Source organism: Phalangium opilio, unplaced genomic scaffold (genome assembly GCF_054372755.1).
Source record: "Phalangium opilio isolate 3A_F unplaced genomic scaffold, DU_Popi_V2 ptg000014l_1, whole genome shotgun sequence".
In the NCBI taxonomy this organism is placed as follows: domain Eukaryota; kingdom Metazoa; phylum Arthropoda; class Arachnida; order Opiliones; family Phalangiidae; genus Phalangium; species Phalangium opilio.
In genome coordinates, this window is record NW_028324149.1 from 866,673 (window position 1) to 880,600 (window position 13,928).

General features: G+C 37.6%; 1 protein-coding gene across 1 annotated transcript in view; it reads left to right on the forward strand.

Annotated features, from left to right (window-relative positions):
- LOC149704971 (uncharacterized) overlaps window positions 1-13,928 on the forward strand; it is a 209,428-nt gene that overhangs the window by 50,325 nt on the left and 145,175 nt on the right. Inside the window, exon 3 of the mRNA XM_089865115.1 lies at window positions 2,976-3,018. The gene's annotated coding sequence lies outside the window, so the exon portion shown is untranslated. The remainder of the gene's footprint in view (window positions 1-2,975; window positions 3,019-13,928) is intronic.

Sequence of the window (13,928 nt, forward strand, 5' to 3'; positions counted from 1 at the left end):
ATAATTAAAAAAAATATGCATATATATCACCGCATGATGGGTCAATGTCGTAGGTCATACGATATAGGTTGTAGGTCAGACTCTTCAAAGTCGAGAATCTAAAGAATTGAGGTCGCTCCGAGCTTGATTAGATTGGCTTTGATTTTTCTATCAAAATATCAGACTTTTTTCCAGGAAGGGAAAAGAAACGGACGGTTTAATCCCTCCGAATTCGTCGTCAGAAACGAGTGGGCGAGGGAGTGAACTAGAATCGAAAAAGGTTTTCAAAAAAATAGAAGAGTATGTGCTGTAGAAAGTAAAATATTGCCGGATTCAGCTTGACTTATCTTTTGCGGTCTTGTTTTCATGACTCCATTGCCAAATCGAAAAAAGGGTGGTAAGGAGAGTGGAAAAGGCGTTCGCGATTGCGCTGAGATTTTTAGAAGGCTTCGAACTAAGAAGGATTGGAGGGTAAAGGTCAAGATATAGTGATAAGTGTCAAAATGTAGTAACTACAAATATTCTATTTTAGCCCTAGAATCCACTCCAGGGATTTTATTCCTTAAAGTTTCGGATGAGGCTAAGCACGTGTTATTCATTCTTACTTTTTTTTTAAATAAACCAATTCCTGATTTTCTCTTAAGCTTACTTTATTAAAGAAAATCCCCGTATATTGAATGCTGTATTTTACTAATGGAGTTGCGACAGTTTAGAACTGAGTTACCACCATCTCGATAAAGTAGAACGCGTTGCATTGATTCGGAGATCTAGAGTCAACCAGAGCTTTGACTTTCGTTGAAAAAGGGACAATTTTTTGGAATCTATACGGACTAGCTCGATCGCTCTCGATCAGTCATCCAAGCTAACGACTCCGGACACTTTGGTCCGCGCGCGTCCAGCTGCCGGACCAACCAACTATATACGCTTCTTTAGCACTATAGCTTTGACCCATCTCTTCTAGTATTCCGGGGGCTAAAAATTGCTCAACGTTGCAACTTTTAAGTGCCTTTTCCGTTATATATTTTTTTTTCATTGAGGATATCGCCGACGTCACTACGTGGTTTCGGGTTAGACGGAAACGTCATTGAATCAAAATTGATGGTTTTAAGGTCCTGCAGAAGTAAAATAATGTCCACGTGATCTCAAATAGAGCCAGGATATATCGGAAGTTCTATAGATAATATACAGGATCCTAGAAATAGGTTAAAAGGCTTAGGAACTAAGTTCTAAGTTTAAAATTATAACGCACCGTTTATTAATTAAATAAATAGAACTAAGTTTAGACAAAATTGAAATTAAATTTTAAATTCTGATTCATCCTTTAAATTATACGGAATTGAATTTTTCTTGTTAGGCCTAATTCCTTTTGATATGTTTTAAAAGAAGATATGATAAAATAGAATATTTAATCCTATTCAGTATAGATGAAAGTATGTTTAAGCAGAAACTAACTTAATCTTTTTATCTATTAAATATTAACTTTCAAATTAAACTTAGTAAAATTTTAACACAAATTTATATTTGTTTAGAATTAATATTACTGTAACGAAAGCCAAAATTATTGTTGGAATTAACAGTTTCCTTTGCGAGCTATTTAACTCGCGTGCTTTAAAAGTATTAGGTAATTAACTATTAATTATAAGCAAAAACAACCTCTTTCAAAAACTCTGGTCTTGAAATTCTCCTTTAAAAACACCCCTTTGAGGTCAAAAGCAGAAATAAGGCAAAATATGCGCTATGGAAACGAAATAGACACTCAATATACGTTGATATCCCCGCAAACTATATAGTCAAGCCTCCAGGGGTGATGAATAGAGGTTACACTGGACACGTTTATAGTAAAATCGGGAACCGCTTTGGAAAAGACGTCTCGACGATGCAACGCCAAGAGAGAAGGGTTTAGAAAGGGGGCGAGTTTGTCCCCAAGAAAGTGTCAGCGTCAGCTTGGTTCGCAAAAGACCTTCCATTACATTTTCCCCCCTTTTTTTTAAAAACGACCAATGGATGAGGAGAAAATATGGCATGTGGAAAACGTGCACTGCCAGATATACCCAGGAGGTTGGATAGAGTTTATGGTAAATTTCGAGGAAGTTACTTTGGGTGCCATAAACCAAACAGAAAAATCCTAAAAACTGAAAGTTAAATTTTGTAAAATTTCTAGGCTTGGGATACAAAATAGCGATCCCTCCGTTATTGAACCATGAACAGGCTAAAAAATCCCCAAAACTTCAATTTCATGAAACCATTACGATCAAACCCACGACTCAGCATGAGTTGAACACCGCTCTTACAATTTGAACTATCAATTCGAGTTCTTTCAGATAATATCAAAGAATCGCCACTTCTCTGGAATCAAACATAAACACTGGATTGTTCATAAAAGATGATAGGAGCATAGGGAATGAGCGGGGGGAGGGGAGGGCGGGTTGGGATGGTAAGCAATGACGTTCCAACGGCTAATTAACTCATTCGCGAAACGGGAAACGGTGGCCGGCGACAACCTTCATCGGTTTCGTAGACAGATTTAATAAAAGAGAAAAGAGAGGACATTTTGCATTAAGATAAACCTAACTCTCTCCTTTCCCCCCTCTCCTCCAGTCATTCTCTCATTGGTTCCCGACCCCTTGACCGTCTGAATCTGAAAATGAAACTTCTGCCGTGCGTGATGGTGGTGGTGAGAAGCGGAAGTGTATCGTCGATTTATAAATTCGGAAGAGAGTTTTCACTTCCGATATCGGTCCGGAATAAGTTTCCGTTTTATCTATGTCAGGTGGCTCGTTCGCACTAGACGTTACGTTTTAGACCCAAAAAATAATTTGGTTTATTTGAGAACCAAAAATCTGGTTCTAGTAAAATGATTGCCAATTACAATATGTTGTACTTGGAAATTATGAATGAATTTTGATTGTTTTTAAAGGCAAAGTTACATATTTTATTCTGATATATTAAAATTGATGTCAGATAATAATTTTGGTTTTTTTTTCTTTCTTTTGTAGATGAAATGATGAGCTGCTGAACTGATTGATCTATAAACCTTGGGTAAGATCCTGTTTGTTAATTTTGCTAAATTTATGGAAACTTGGTAATCCAAAATTACGGTAATTTCTTTCCTATATAAGCTACGTAATGCTTCTCGAAACGTTAGTTGCCAAATTAAGTTACGATATTTTTCCCCGAATCTACATCCATTCTGACCCCCAAACCTCCTTCCTTCACCATCGCATTTCGATTCTTCGGTTTCGCTCACTTGGTTTCCCGCATCTTTCCCGTAGCAAAGCTATTTCGCACAGCGCTAAAGAGGTTTGTTTACTGAACTTGGGGAGGCCCCGTAAATGGATTAGACGGGTAGTGTCCAAAAGTGCGCCTTGCCTTGGCTGTAAACTCCCAAAGTCCTACGATATCTCTTATTTTCCCCCCAAATTGGTGGTAACTTTCTATATCGTATACTGTTAGTTCGACACGAAAGAGGATGCCGAAAATCATAGACCTTTTTCATCGAACACAATCCCTTCTTATGACAATAAGTTTAAAGTTGCTTTATTAAAGGCGTAGAATGAAATAGCCAGTAACTCTCAATGGAAAGGTGGATAACGTTCGACTCCTTTTCATTCGTTTCGAATCAATGAACCGGCAATTGGAAAGAGAGGGAGAGATAGAGTTATTAATTTGGTTGGTTACGAGGTTGCAATATTAGAAGGATTACGTAAGAAACCTTGGGACTTATTGGAATTTGATTCCTTGTTAGGTCGCCATTGTTGTATATAACACACTATCGTCTTCGAAAAGACTTATAAATGGGATATTTGTGAAAATCCTTTAAGATAGCTAGGCTATATACCCTTTCAATTTATTGAATAAACGTTATAATTCCGGTGTTCCTGCACCCCCTCACACACCCCGTTCCGTATCTAAAGTTGAAGCGTTACAATTTGAACTATCACCAAAATGAACTTTACAATTATAGTTGGTTTTAGTTTTAGGAAACTAAATAGTTTTAACTTTTCAATATTTTCCTGAAACATTTTGGTTTCCGTTAATTTACAAAGTGAAGTCTTTAAGTATATAATATCTGAAAGATACACTTTTGTTTAAAATGCTAGACAAACTTAACCTGCGGCTTTCCCGGATGTAAGATCCGTTCGAGACAATGCAGTATTTATATTTACATTCAGAAACTTATATATTATTACCCATTTGGGTTAAGACTTATGAAATTTCCGGTTTAACTTTGAACTTTCAGGTTTATCTTCGAATACTGTTATTTTTCTCTCATTAATCACGTGACGCGATTGTTAAAGCGCGCGTGTAACCAAGGCTACGCGGGGCACGTGATAACACTTACATAGTGCCCAAATTTCAAACCTGTTAAGCCTAATCCCTTTAAATTTGAAAAACAAAGGCTTAGGTACGTTTATTTAACCAAGGAACAACGCGCGAACTTTTTGATATCCGGGCTTGAAAATTAGGTTTAATCGATTGATTATTTTGTTTAAATTCTGAACAGGCGTCTCTTTTTCCCGTAAAGAGAAAGATCATTCGCTTGTGATGAGGATAAAACTTAGGGGGTAATAATAAAGTCATCAGTGACTAAAACAAAAAGGCAAACGATCCCCCCCTCCGCCTTTTCCTAAGCCTTGCCCATAGCTAACTCCTCTTTTTCATACGTAACATTCCACCCTCGTATCTCCTTCCTTCCATACGCAACTCCGATTTCTGACATCACGTGTTAACAAGAGAAAGCCTTTCAATAATGACCTCATTAATTCAGCCCGTTAACGGAGAAGCGACCAAGAGAGAGGGGGGAGATAGTGGTGGAGGGGGGACGAATAGAAAATACCCACTTTTTTTAACTTAAGTAGAAATTGAGAAATTTTTCACTGTTGGATAGTTGTCGTAATTTTTTTTTGAGTGATTTAATTTGATTGTGTAAATCGTGTTAGAAACAATAACTACAGTATACTTTTCCAATCAACAAAATGACATAATCAGACGCCAAGGCTTAATGAATCTGGATAATATCCTACCCCTTAAAGAATAAGAGGGGATTCGCGAGGGGGTAAACGACACTCATCACCAGATGTCATTGCGTTAGTTTTTACTTCTTTTTTTATACTATCTCCTCCCATAGCTATCTTTTTGCCGCCTTTTTTTAAACCAACCAACTTTTGTCATTTTCTACTTTTTCTTACGCTACGTTACGCGTGCATATGGTATCATAGGCAGACAAGGCTTAACTGCGAAAAAATTAATTTTCCTCTGCGAAATGAATACGCGAAAAAGAAAGAAAACGTTTTCTAGGAAGATGGTTACATTTTTTTTTTACTATAACTTGTCGTCGTCGTCGCTTATCGCGAACTTGTTCGTTCCTAGAGGAAGGAGATGAAATTTTTGGGAAGGGATGAATATACAGGGTGTTTATTACTAAATGAGTGGTAGGACCGTAGTACAGTATAGGTTGCAAGTTATGCTTTTCAGAGTATTTTAAAAGGGGTCATCCGTAAAACACTTTAATTGTAACTCGCTTACTGTGTCTCTTCGGGAAAAATTTCATAGAAATTACATTTTCGACTCAATATTTCTTTCCCATAGGACCCGCTGTACTTCGGTACGATCCTACCACCCTTTACGGGAACACCCTGTATATAAAAGAAAATGGGAATGGTTGAGAAATTACGTCTAATGGAGTTGATACGGCGAAATTTTTCGTTACTGGAGTATTTTACAGTTTACTAAAAATCAGTCAAATCGGAAACGTCAGTTGAAATTTACGGAAGTTATTGAGTTAGAATGTTTGGGTTACAGTTTTAGTAGGACATACCAAAAACTCTACAACCAATCCATAGGAGATAGTGAACGGGTATACTTTAATTGTTAGTGTTCGTAATTTAAGGTTTTGTTACATTTCTGGTCGCCATTTTTCAAAATGTCCGACGATTGTTAATATCTTTCTTATAAAGCGTGTATCTGGTCAGCTTCCCATGTGGAAAGCGTAGGGTTTAGGTTTTCCATTAAAATTTTTTCCTTACCACAAAAGTTAAATTTATTTTTCTTTTCTCGTAGTATTGTAACTTGGGCCTTCTCATTAGGGTGGCCAATGTAAGATTCCCTGGCCTTGCTAGGTTTAAAAAAATTAATGACCAAGTAATGAAAGGTGTTTATTACGGCACTCAGGAAATTAAGTATTCCATTGGAAGCAGATGCTACCCCATTCCCTTCCCGTACTATACCGGATGTACCACGCGGCTAAGCTCCTCTCCGACGGATACGATGTTCGCGCTCTAAAATTGAATTTTTAAAAGCGGAAAAAGGAGGAGAGGTTGAGTAAGAGACATTACTGTACTGTTCTAAAGGGATCGATCTCTTGGATGCGGGGATGATGAGAGAAAGAGGATGGAGAGTTTAAGAAATTGACCGAAATGCTTGGCGTGGAATTTTAATTGTGAAAGTTATCTTTTTCTAATTTTTTACTACGTCAATAGATAGATCAGATTAATAGCTACAAAATGGTCTAAATTAGGTCAAAATCGGACCAAAATTAAGAAAGTTACAAACGATTTTGTAAATCGCAATACGCTCCTATTGAAATAGCATTGCGCCTGGTCGGTAGCTTCACCCTGCACTCAAAGAGTGGAACACTATGCGCCTGACTTCTCAATTAAGCTAACGCGTGAAGAAAGCCCTGTTATTTATACATTTATTTATACATTTATTTCTATTTTATTTGAACTTATATAATTTTGTTAAAAAGCTGTACATTATACTACTTGTGAGCAATTACTTGCTCCTCCCTGATTTAAAAGGGATTCACCTATGTGAAAAGTTAATAAATATTCATTCATTCATTAGCAGTGTAAACATTTCTACAGGGGCCGTAGGAATAACATGGGACCTTTTGCCCCTAAATGCTGGTTTCCCTTGAAAGCATGATTATTGAAATTTAAGCAAATAATACAGTTGATTATCCCAGTAACGATCCGAAAATGTTTATATTTCATTTAAACATTTAACTAATTCTCTTAATATAAGATAGTAATTTGGAATTATAAAATCCCAATGGTATACTGAAACGTTAATTTGACTCGATTTTTGAGGCGATCATAAATTTCTTCAGGGTGTATTTGTACTTAAAGATGATGTATAACCTAATAAAAATAACCATATGGAAGTAGTTAATGGATTTCAAGAGTAAAATTGGAGATATTTCCTTTAAAAAGTACGGAGGTGAATTCGCTCCTTTTGCTGCAAACTTCATTAAATTCCATAACCTGACACATCGTTTCTCAATATTGGCTTAGTTTAAAAGATGAAGTTATACAGAGAATTGCCTTAGGAAATGAAACAAGATCTGCAAGACGACAGTCTATTACAAATTTTATAATTTGTTAAGCCTTGGTTAATAATTTGAAATATCACGAGTAAAAATTAATTTCTTATAAAATAATACGCAAATATTCGTTAAGCCTTTGTTTTTGTATTTTGAAATTCCTCGTGCTGTAAAAATTGATAGAAATATGTCACGTGATTTAGTGGCCGTTCAAGCTTTCAATAAATTCGAAAACCATAGAAACCTAGATTTAAAACCTTCTTATATATTATTGGTTAAGAAAATACTCGTTGGGAAAATTTTAGGTAAAGGGGTGAGAGGGTCAAGAAGAAAAACCCCAATAATTTGAAATCGATGTGGTTGGTTCGATGAAATAAACTTACAAGTTTTTAGAATTCTATCGGATTTATAGGATATTTTTTATTATTATTTGAGTTCTAGGGCGAATCGAGCGAAAGGAAGGTTCTAGATCGAATTCTTAATATTTTTTCAACGATTATATGTATATCTATATATTATCATAAGGTTATCATTCTTTCCATAAGTATGAGTTTAAAGAATACTTCATACGAGCACGAGTTCCTTATAAAAGAGTAGAAGGGCGTACGTTTCATGGGGGTGAATTAGCCGTAGAAGGACGTATCCTTTTTTAGTCGTAGTAGGTTACGTCCCAATTATCCATCTTCCGGTTTGGATAAGAAACATTTAAAGGAAGATGGCGAAGCAGCCTCTTTAATTTGGTCTCTTTTTTGGGAATAAGCATCAATGAGAAACCAATACTTACGCGTGATGGGTTTATGATATTGTTATTTCTTTTAAAAACATCGTGGAATTGTTTTTGGGTCGAAAATAAAATGTTCGTTGACCATTTTTCTTAGTGTGTGTATTAGAGTTTGGCCGATATACCGGATATATTGGTCAGCTATAGTTCTCTAAAATATTGTCACACCGTTTCTCAAGTTTCAACCTTATACCAAACCAAAACAAAGGGGAGGAAAATTTTCGATAAAAGATAGGATGTAGGCTTGAGTTGTGGTGGGGGGGGGGGTGTATTGCTTACATTGAGGCAGTCCACTACAGCTTTCGCTATAGAAATACTACTTGATACTTCAGTATATACAGGGTGTATTGAATATGTTACATCATTTTTAGTATTAAAAGGGAAATCAAGGTAGAAAATATTTTCTTTTTAATTTATTTAATTAATCAAACCTTCATTAATATTGTTGAGCTATTCATTAATTTTATACGCTCTTTTAATTGTTAAGAGAAAACCCTTCTTTCAAAGAAAAAGTCAGGTATCGTTCTCAATCTAGGTTTGAAGTCGTAGGTCTACAGGTAATCACCCAAAAATTGACCAGCACCTCCAGAGACAGGATATGTCTCAACTTCTTTCCCTGTACAATTTATTTTTAAAAAAGGTATATAGTAAGAAAGGTAGAAAGAAAATCTGTCAAAGCATCAATTTTCGTTTTCCTCCTCATAGTTGTATATCGTTTTTATACTCCATACCACGATATATATATATTGGTGAGTTAAAAAATGGAAAGAAAGACCAAGGAAGGCACTAGACTTCTAAAAAGAAAAACTTTTATTTTCCTTTAAAAAAAAATAAAGTTTGTAGAGAATCGGGAACAGTAGGCGTGTAAAGATATACTTGTATTCATTCCTGGATGGGTGACGTGGGTGGACATTCACTCTGAAGCTCTCTGAGAGAGTGAGAAAAATCGCGTAGCCTTACTAGACCAACAGCCTTAAGGAATGAATTGTCTTTATCCTATGAATGATTTTTTTGTTTTTATTTTTAAATGAGTATTGGAGGTTTTTGTTAACAGGCCCTTTTGACACGTGGTGGTTAAAGCTAGACTTTGGTAGATTGGTAAGGTTGAAACCCCATCTATCGTCTTCGGGTCCTTTATAAGGCTCTGTTTAATTTATCAGACATGGGATCAGGATGTAAAATTAACAGGAAAATTATGAAAACCGCAAAAAAAAAATTCATAAAACTGTCAGGGAAATTCACTGAAAATTCCATGGACTTGATAGAATTTGTCAAGGGAATATAATATTCCATGAAAATTAACCCGGAGTTTGATTCTTAATTTTTTTAATTTAATTGATAAAAATTACCAGTAAAGAAGTTTAATTTCGGATAATTTATAAATTTACTACAGAAATATTCTATAAATCACAATTTTTACTATGAAACATAAATTATCGTTATTCATGGTACAATACAGTAAATTCTCGCTTTGAACCAGGTATTCTGACCGTATAGAAAGGGAGCGGGTCTAGGACTCGGGTCTTCAATCTCGTATAGTTTAAGATAGAGGCGGCTAGGGATATTTGGGAATCGTTTTTTATTCCCACCGTCGCACCCATTCCTTGGCCGTTTGTTCAATCTGTCACGAAGCTGACAACTGGGGAGTCTTTGCTTTTGCATATAGTATAAAGTCACCGACCGTCAGCGCCTCTAGTGGCTGAATAAAGAAATGGCATGGGAAAAGAGAAATATAGGTCTAAGAATCGTTCTTTTTTTTCTTCTAAAGTGTACTATACCGCGTCGAAGGTGAAATGAAGCTCTCTTCGAGGTTGAGTTTTACATATATACGAGTTTTAGATGTGTCTGGAGTCCTGGATTATCTGTTCAACTACAAGATAAGAAGGTTTATATTGTTAAATTTATAGCTTCCAATTCATTAAATTGACTCAAAATTTGAATTTTATTATTTGAAATTTTTTGTCAACTAGATCAGACAGACGAAGTTGATTAACTTGTAAGGTGGCCGACCTTGATTTAATTTATCCTTAGAATACTAATTCTTACATTATTCTTAACCATAAATACTCGCTTTTGAATTTTATTTCTCCGTACTTCAACTCCATACTTAATCATCCTTGTTTTTGGACTTTATGGCACATATATATAAAATTAAATGCAAGTTGGTAAGCGATAAGATTGAGGCAGCTGCATTGAGTAAATGCCTGCATTTTGCTGTAGGGTTTCCGGGTTAAATTCGAGTCCGTAGCCACGTTAATGGTATCATCGTTAATATATTAGTAACAAACGTACAGAGCTTGTTAATTATTACTAAAACTTAAGACTATATAGCTCCGAAACTAGAAAACAAACTGATAAAAGTCGCGTAATTTTCCAACTTTCAGGTAGAAACCGTATTTTTGTCCACTTGGTAAAAATTATCAGCTTTACCGTCCACTGGTCATCCCACGTAAATCCGGACAAAATCCCCCAAAATTTCCCCCCTTTTTCCTTTTCTTTTAACAATCAGCACGATAAATATAAAACAAATAGAAAGTATATTGATACTGAAAGTTATAACAACACTATTTAATTTCTCACGTGATTTAGAATTCGCAAATATTCTCGAAGAACATAATTTCTAACCCACAATGCGTTAATCAAAATATTTCATAAATTTCTATCAGACTTTTTACAGACTTAGTTTTAGGAAAAATAACAATTTCGGTTTAACCCATTTTCGTAGGTATAGAGAACAATCCCCACTTGAACCAGAAAAAAAAAAGAAAGAGTAACAAATGAATCTTCACGCGAAGAAGGACACAAAAATACGCCGTTATTCGTTCCTGAGGCTGGAAAAACTAAAAAAATAAACCCAAAAAACGCGCCAAAAAGTGCTCTAGTTAGCACTTTTCAGAGCAATGGTGCAAAAGCCTCGTTCTCTCGTGTTTCTGGGACAAAATTATGGATGTTCGCAATGGGTTTCGATAAGTTTAAGGCTTGCCGCAGTAAGAGATAAGCGAGAAAAAAGGGGTCACGTATACGGACTGACCTCGACACCCAAGGGCCGTTTTGCGACAGAAACAAAAGTTTTCTCGTGGGTCGATCCTAAACTTCTTAAGTCCTTGGGAGATATAAATAAAAAACCAGGAGTGTATATTTCTTAACTTTTACCATATACCACGGTATAATAAATTTACAGGGAAAAGATGTGTACAGTTAGTTGGTCAAAACATCCGTGTTTAATCCAAGTACCTATTTCCAAATTATTACTTTCATGTTTTCGTCTAGGATGTTTTAAAAATTAAAAAAAAACTAGGCCTAACTTATTTTCCAGTCAAACTGAAGTTTTCATGCGAGAAGGTAGGACTAGTAGTCCACCAAAGGGTCAAAGTTTACTTTTAATTGAAAGTAATTTCATTTAGAGGCAGTTCTAACCCCAAATGTTCTAAATACCAAAAATACTAAAATTATTGCTAAATTACCCTATATAGTAACTTAAGGAGTAACTTAGTAAATTAGGGCCTCGCATCTCTAAGTAGGTATTCTAGTCAAATGACCTTTTAACCCTAAGAGTGGGGTGGCGTAGCGGTTAGCGCTTTCGTCTCGCAGCAAGAGGATCCCGGGTTCGATCCCGGACTGTGGCACCGGGTGAAAACCTGGGAACAAATCCTTCTGCGTAGAGTTTGCAAGTTCTCTCCCCGCTTGTTAAAAGGAGTTTTCCTCCGCGGTCTAACCCGGTTTCTCCTTTCCATAAAAACTTGCAGAGGTTAACGGTAATAGTTAGTATAGGGCGCTGTAGGTTAGCTGTGGCATAGGGGCTAGCCACCACCCCTCTATGCATTGTAAAGGGACCCACCTGTAAACAAGCCACAGGCTTAGAGTGGAAATCCCTTCTTAGACAAAGCTTAGATTATTATTATTAAACTTCTCCAGCAAAAATATCAACGCCTTTGTCCTTTGAAAGATAAAATTATCTCAGGAAAATCCTTAACCGGCGGACACTCAACCTTTCATTTCATGCCAAAGAAAGAAGGTTTTTGTCCCAACCAATCCGTATGAGGTTATACGTACACTTTCAGTAGACATTTAACTTTTCTGTTGTTAGTTATATATTGTTACATCCTTAAATAAAAAGACCCGAGTAGGGGATATATTCGGAGATAACGGAAAGAAGAGAAAGACTAAGAATAATTAAAAGGAATAATGGCCGCACGAGAAAGATAACGAGTTCTTTAATCGCGAGAACAAAAGTAGAAAGGTCACGAGGAAATGGGGGAAAGAAGAAGAAGAGTAGATTGTTGAGGAATTATACAGTTACGGAACGATCAAACCGGAAGCACTCTTAAAGGAAAGGGTCGGGTAACGTAACATTATACCTTAATTAAAAGAACGGCCCTTTTCTAAATATAAATGGAAAAATATTTAAAAAAAGTAAATGATCTCTTATTACAAAATGATTAGTACATTTAGTTAGTCTTAAAAATAATCAAGGACTACTGTGCCACTCGCCATTGGTTTAGTAGCCTCTGCTAGCCTGAACCTCCTACCCCAACTGAACCCTTGCCCCTCTCAGCCTGTGAGAATTCAACCAATCCCGTAGGGGTAAGAGGTTCTGGCTAGCAGACGCCACTAAACCAATGGCAGATGGCCTTTACCGGGAAGTTCCCGGATACTGTCACCACACTTATGAGATCTGCTCTCTCTAGCGTGGAGCAATGGTGTCAGGCGGTTAACCTTTCCGTTAATCCTGATAAAACTGTCCTTGTTCCGTTTACGAGGAAGAATACTAAGGATCTGTTCAATGATATCTCCTTCTTTGGCCAGGTCCTGACAAAGTCCTCCGAGGTAAAATACCTGGGGGTGACCTTTGACTGCAGACTCACATGGAAGCCGCATCTTGATCGGTGTATCAAGAAGGCCAAGATGCTTTTCTGGAGGACCAGGAGCTCAGTCGGCCAGACTTGGGGCCTCAACCCCAAGGCTGTACACTGGCTCTATACTGGGATCATCAGACCCATACTATCTTACGGGGCACTTGTCTGGTGGACAAGGGTCCGGCTGAAGACGGTGCAGGCTGCCCTGCGCAAGCTTCAAAGGCTTGCCTGCATTGGTGTTACAGGGGCCATGAGATCGACCCCAACTGCTTCCCTGGAGGTGCTTCTTGACATGCTACCTCTTCATCTTTTCATTGAGGAGGAGGCTGTCATGGGGGCCTACAGGCTCCACATTAATGGCTGTTGGGTTCCAAGACTTTGGGATTACAGCCATACGAAGCTCTTTCGGGAGTACGCTGCACTTGAGCCGTCGTTAACGATGTGCTCTGACAAAACCGTTACCAGCTTTGATTTCACTAAGCCATTCAGCATCCACTTTCCCAGTCGGGCCGAGTGGACTAACCTGCTGCCTCTTGGCACTGGGGGTGAAACTATTTGGTTCACCGATGGTTCCAAGACTGATTCCGGCGCTGGCGCCGGCTATTACTGCCAAACTACAAGGGTCGGTTTTTCTGCTTGCCTGGGCACCTTTGCTAGTGTGTTCCAAGCGGAAATTGCCGCGATCTGTTATTGCGCAGACTACTGCATTAACAAAGGGTATAACGGACGGACTGTGAGGATCTATTCTGACAGTCAGGCCGCCCTGAATGCGCTGGACCAGTGTCAGATTACCTCTCAACTGGTGCGCAGCTGCCTTGATCTGCTAGCGCAACTGGCGTCCTGCAACAGGGTTCTGTTGTACTGGGTGCCAGGGCATAGCGGTTATTATGGCAATGAGCAAGCCGATAGATTTGCGAAAAGGGGCGCGGAGGCCAAGCTCTTGGGGCCGGAGCCGGCCGTCCCCATCCCCTACGGGCATGTCAAACGG